This window comes from Benincasa hispida, chromosome 5 (genome assembly GCF_027475165.1).
Source record: "Benincasa hispida cultivar pf3 chromosome 5, pf3_genome.v1.1, whole genome shotgun sequence".
Taxonomy (NCBI): domain Eukaryota; kingdom Viridiplantae; phylum Streptophyta; class Magnoliopsida; order Cucurbitales; family Cucurbitaceae; genus Benincasa; species Benincasa hispida.
The window spans coordinates 8,866,703-8,873,060 of NC_143482.1; positions in this window are offsets into that span (position 1 = coordinate 8,866,703).

The window sequence follows — 6,358 nt, forward strand, 5'->3', positions numbered from 1 at the left end:
CCGGCGAGCGAAAATACGAAAACGGACCTAAGGGTTAAGAATGATGAAAAAAAGTCGTGCGCCACACAGTTTTGCGATTGAAGGTCATTTGGTTCCTCAAATGGCTATCTAGCCTAGCGGGCCTTCCCCATGGCGTAATTTTTGTGTGCGAACTTTCCGATGAGCGAAATGCTAAAACCAACCTAGGGGTTAAGAAAGATGAAAAAAGCCTGGCGTTAGACAGTTTTGCGAACGGAGACCATTTTTTGCTCCAAATGGCTATCGGGACTGGCAAGGCTGCCCTGGGGCTTAATTTTTTTGCGCGAACATTTTGATGGTCGAAAACGCGAAATGAACCTAGGGGTTAAGAACGATGAAAAAAAGTCGTACGCCAAGCGGTTTTGCGAATGGAGCTTATTTGGTGCCCCAAATGCATATCGGGCTCAGCGGGCTGCCCTAGGGCCCAATTTTTGTGCATGAACTTTCTGGTGGGCGAAAACACGATAACGGGCCTAGGGGTTAAGAAGGATGAAAAAAAGCCGTGCGCCAAACGGTTTTGTGAACACAGATCATTTGATGCCTCAAATGGTTATCGGGCCCAGTGAGGATGCCCCATGCCCTAATTTTTGTGCGAGAACTTTCCAACAGGTGAAAAAGCTAAATGGACCCAGGGGTTAAGAATAATGAAAAAACACGTGCTCTAGGCGATTTTGCGTACGAAGATCATTTGGTTCCCCAAATGGCTATCGGGCCCGGTGAGGTTGCCCTGGGGCCCAATTTTTGTGTGCAAACTTTTAGGTGGGCGAAAACACGAAAATGAACCCTAGGGTTAAGAACGATGAAAAAAATTCGTGAGCCAGACGGTCTTGCGAATGGAGTTCATTGGGTGCCCCAAATGGCTATCGGGCTCAGTGCGGATGCCCTAGGGCCAAAATTTTGTGCGTGAACTTTTCAGCGGGAGAAAAGGTGAAAACGGACAAGGGGTTAAGAATGATAAAAAAGGCCTGGCGCCAAACGATTTTGCGAATAGAGCTCATTAGGTGCCCCAAATCGCTATCGAGCTCGGTAGGGCTGCCCTAGGGCCTAGTTTTTTAGCGCGAAATTTTCGGCTGGCGAAAATGCAAAAACGAACCAAGGGTTTAAGAACGATGGAAAAAAGTCGTGCGCCAGTCAATTTTTTGAACAGAGCTCATTTGGTGCCGCAAATGGTTATTGGACCCAACAGGGTTGCCCTGGGGCCCAATTTTTGTGCACGAACTTTCTGACAAGCGAAATTGGACACAGGGGTTAAGAACCATGAAAAAAAGCCGTGTGCCCCAATTTTCTCCACAAACTTTCCGACGGGCAAAAACCCATGAACCCAAGGGTTAAAAACGATGAAAAATTTGTGCGCCAGATGGTTTTGCGAACGGAGCTCATTTGGTGCCCCAAATGGCTATTGAGCTCGATGGGGCTACCCCGAGGCCTAATTTTTGTGCGAACTTTCTGGCGGGCGAAAACGCAAAAATAGACACAGGGGTTAAGAATGGTGAAAAAAAGTCGTGCGCTAGACTTTTTTGTGCACGGAGTTCATTTGGTGCCCCAAATGGCTATCGGGCCTGACAGGGTTGCCCTGGGGCCCAATTTTTTGGCGTGAACTTTTCGATAGGTGAAAATGCGAAAACGGACCAAGGGGATAAGAACGATGAAAAAAATTCATGTGCTAGATGGTTTTGCAATTTGAGCTCATTTGGTGCTACAAATGGGTATCAGGCCCTGTGGGGCTGCCTTGGGGCCCAATTTTTGTGCGCGAAATTTTCGGTGGGTGTAAAAGCGAAAGCGGACCCAGGGGTTATGAACGATGAAAAAATCCATGAGCTAGATGATTTTCTGAATAGAGCTCATTTCGTCCCGCAAATGGCTATCGGGCCTGGCGAGGCTACATCGAGACCCAAATTTTGTGCCGAACTTTCTGGTGCGCGAAAACGGAAACATGGACCTTGGGGTTAAAAATGATGAAAAGAAGTCATGCGCCAGACAGTTTTTCGAACGGAGCTCACTTATTGCCCCAAATGGCTATCGGGCCCGGTGGGGCTGCCTCAAGGACCAACTTTTTTGCCCGAACTTTCTTGTCGGCGAAAAAGCGAAAATGAATCCATGGGTTACGAATGTTGAGAAAAAGCCATGCACCAGATGGTTTTGCGAACGATGCTCATTTGGTGCCTTAAATGGCTATTGGGCCCAGTAGGACTTTTCACCCGTGGTTTTTCGTTTTATACTATTAAATTCTTTTCCGAGACACAACTTTTGTGCGAACTTACCAACGGGCGAAAATGCAAAAATGGACCCAAGGGTTAAGAATGAAGAAAAAAAGCCGTGCAACAAATAATTTTGCGAAAGGAGCTATAACACCCTGCACATTTTTTAGTAATAATGTAATTTCAGTAACTTTATTATTTGGAATTTCAGTAATTGTTATTAGTTGGAGGGCATTTTTGGAATTTTGGACTTCAAGTGTAAGTGCGGGAATTTAATTTTGGCATGAAATTATTCAAATTGGAAATTAATGGCCGGAATTAATTTTCTTTTGAAACGGAAAGGAATTTAATAGTATAAAACGGAAAGGAATTAAATGTAATTATATTTATTTCCTTTTTTGTTTTATTATTATTATTATTATTTTTTTTTTATAAAAAGTCAAACCCCACTCCCCTTTTCTTCCTCACGCACCCGTCGACACCCCCCTTCAATTTCTTCTTCCTCCAGCCGAGACCCTAGCCGCGGCCCAGATCGGACGCTGAGCATCCGCCGCGCACTGCGCCTCTGCAGAATCCTAGCCGCTCGCGTCCGCACAGCCGTGACACACAGTCACCGTTCCTCTACCTAAGGTGGTGTTACTTTTATGGGTTTTCTTGAAGATTTTTTTATCCATCAAGTTTTGGTTTCCATTTATTAATACCCATTGTGTTTGGGCCATAGATTCGAGCATAAGTGGAATTTTAGGGTAGAAGTGTGTTGTCAGGCATTGCGAAGGATTAAGTTGGGTTTGCAAACAAACTTAAGTTCGAAACTAATTTTGGACCAAGCAACGTTTTGGTAAGTATATTAAGCCTTCGAAGGATTAAATTAAAATATAGTTGTTGGGTTTTTAGGTTCTAACCAGTATATTGAATTTCCTAGATTGAGGCATTTGTTTGAGAGATCGAAGGCAGTTTTGGAACAAGCTATACTTTGGGCTTGATTCAAGATTCATCTAAGCGAGGAGAAAGATTAAATTGCTTGCCACTTAGGCGTAATTTGAGGTAAGTATACTACTGGAACTGCCCACGGGCCAGACATTAGATGTATGCTAGCATGTTAAATGAAGATTATGGCAGAATGACAACATGAAAGGTTGATAGTATAACATGATTAAAGTATGTTCTATTACGAGATCCGAATTATTTATTTATGCACATAGACACTTGAATGCTAGTATGAGATGGTATATGCTTCCATTGTTGTATTTGATCTGATGATGTTGAGGTATACATGTATGTTGTAGAACCATGATGTTGAGGTATATGTGTATGTTGTAGAGCCATGATGTTGAGGTTTATATGTATGTCATAGATTCATACAGTGATGATTATGATGTTGAGACTGTGCAAATGTCCTTACTGATTAATTAGATACCCATTAGATTTTGTGTTTCCTTCGGGATTCACCAGTTTGTGTTTCCTTTGGGATTCACCAGTTTGTGTCTCCTTCGGGATTCACCAGTTTGTGTCTCCTTTGGGATTCACCAGAGGTAGTGGGCATACTTAACTACAGTAGGAGAGGCCCAAATTTTGTGCGCGAACTTTCAAGCGAGCGAAAACACAAAAACGGACCAAGGGGTTAAGAACGATGAAAAAAAGTCGTGCACCAGACGGTTTTGCGGACGGAGCTCATTTGGTGCCCCAAATGGCTATCGGGCCCGACGGGGCTACCCCAGGGCCTAATTATCGTGCACGAAATTTCCCGTGGGCGAAAACGCAAAAATGGATCGAGGGGTTAAGAACGATGAAAAAAAGTCATGCGGATGACAGTTTTGAGAACGGAGCACACTTGGTGACCCATATGGCTATCTGGCTCGGTAGGGCTTCCTCGGGGCCCAACTTTTATGCACGATCTTTCCGGCGGGTGGAAATGTGAAAACGAACCAAGGGGTGAAGAACGATGAAAAAAATCCATGAGCTAGGTGATTTTGCGAATGGAGATCATTTGGTTCGCAAAATGCTATCAGGGCCAGCGGGGCTGCCCCACGGCTCAATTTTAGTGTGCAAACTTTGCAGCGGGCGAAAACACCAAAACAGACGCAGGGGTTAGGAACGATAAAAAAAATTCGTGTGCCAGACGGTTTTTTGAATGGAGCTCATTTGGTGTCCCAAATGGCTATCGGGCCTGGCAGGGCTGCCTCAAGCGACGGGCGAAAACGCAAAAACTGACCAAGGGGTTAAGAACAATTAACAAAAGTCGTGTGCCAGATGGTTTTGTTAATGGAGTTCATTTGGTGCACCAAATGGCTATCGGGCCCGACAGTGCTGCCCCGGAGCCCAATTTTTGTGCGCAATCTTTTCGTTGTGCGAAAACGTGAAAACGAACCTAGGGGTTAAGAACGATAAAAAAAAGTCGTGTGTCTGGCAGTTTTCCAAATGGAGCTTATTTGGTGCCCTAAATGGCCATCATGCCTACATGGGGCTGCCTTGGGACCGAGTTTTTGTTCGCAAACTTTCCGTCAGGCAAAAATGCCAAAACAGACCCATGGGTTTAGAACGATGAAAAAAAGCCATGTGCCAGACGATTTTGTTAACGGAGCTCAATCGGTGGCTCAAATTGTTATTGGGCCTGGCAGGGATGCCCTGGGGCCCAATTTTTTTGCGTGAACTTTCCGGCGGGTGAAAACGCGAAAACGGTCTCAAGGGTTAAGAACAATAAAAAAAAGTCGTGCGCTAGGCTGTTTTTTGAACAAAGATTATTTGGTTCCCCAAATGGTTATCGGGCCTGGTGGGGCTGCCCTTGGGCCTAATTTTTGTGCATGAACTTTCTAGCAGGCGAAAATGTAAAAACGAACCGAAGGGTTAAGAACGATGAAAAGAAGTTGTGCGCTAGACAAGTTTACGAATGGATCTCATTCGGTACCCCAAATGGCTATCAAGCTCGGCAGTGTTGCACCGGGGCCCAATTTTTATGCGCGAACTTTCTGGTGGATGAAAATGCGAAAATAGACCCAGGGGCTAAGAATGATGAGGAAATGTCGTGTGCATGGCGGTTTTGTAAAATGAACTTATTTGCTGCCCCTAAATGGCTATCGGACCCATGCGGGATAGCCATGGTGCTCAATTTTTGTCCGCGAACTTTCCGACGGGAGAAAATGCATAAACAGACCCAGAGGTTAAGAACGATGAAGAAAAATCGTGCGCTAGAAGGTTTTGTGAATGGAGCTACTTGGTGCCCCAAATTGTTATCGGGCTTGGTGGGGATGCCTTGGGGCCCAATGTTTGTGACTAAAATTTCCGGCGGATGAAAACGCGTAAATGGACACAGGGGTTAAGAACGATGAAAAAAGCCATGCGTCAAACAGTTTTGCGAACAAAGATCATTTGGTTGCAGAAATGACTATAGGGCCCGGCAGGGCTACCCTTGACCCAATTTTTGTGCGCACACTTTCCAGTGGGCAAAAACGCAAAAATAGACCCAGAAGTTAAGAACGATGAAAAAAAGCATTGCAATAGACGGTTTTGCGAACGGAGCTCATTTAGTTCTCCAAATGACTATTGGTCCCGGGGCGCTGCCCTGGGGCCCAAGTTTTATGCGCAAACTTTCTAACGGGCAAAAACGAACCCAAGGGTTAAGAACGATGAAAAAAAGCCGTGCGCCAGTTGATTTTTCGAAGGGAGCTCATTTGATGCCACAAATGGCTACCGGTCCGACGGGGCTGCCTTAGGGCCTAATTTTTCTGCGCGAACTTTCCGGCGAGCAAAAATTCGAAAACGGACTCAGGGGTTAAGAACGATGGAAAAAAGTCGTGCGCCAAGTAGTTTTGCGAACGGAGCTCATTTCGTGCCTCAAATGGCTATCGGGCTCGACGGGGCTGCTTGGGGGCCTAATTTTTTTGTGCGAATTTTACAACGGGCGAAAACATGAAAACGGACCTAGGGGTTAAGAACAATGAAAAGAAGCCGTGCGCTAGACGATTTTGCAAATGGAGCTCATTTGGTGCCTCAAATGGCTATTGGGCCTTACGGGCCTTCCCCGTGGCCCATCTTTGTGTGCGAACTTTCTGGTGGGCGAAAATGTGAAAATAGAACCAAGGGTTAAAACGATGAAAAAAGCCTAGCACCAGATGGTTTTGTGAACGGAGCTCATTTGGTGCCCC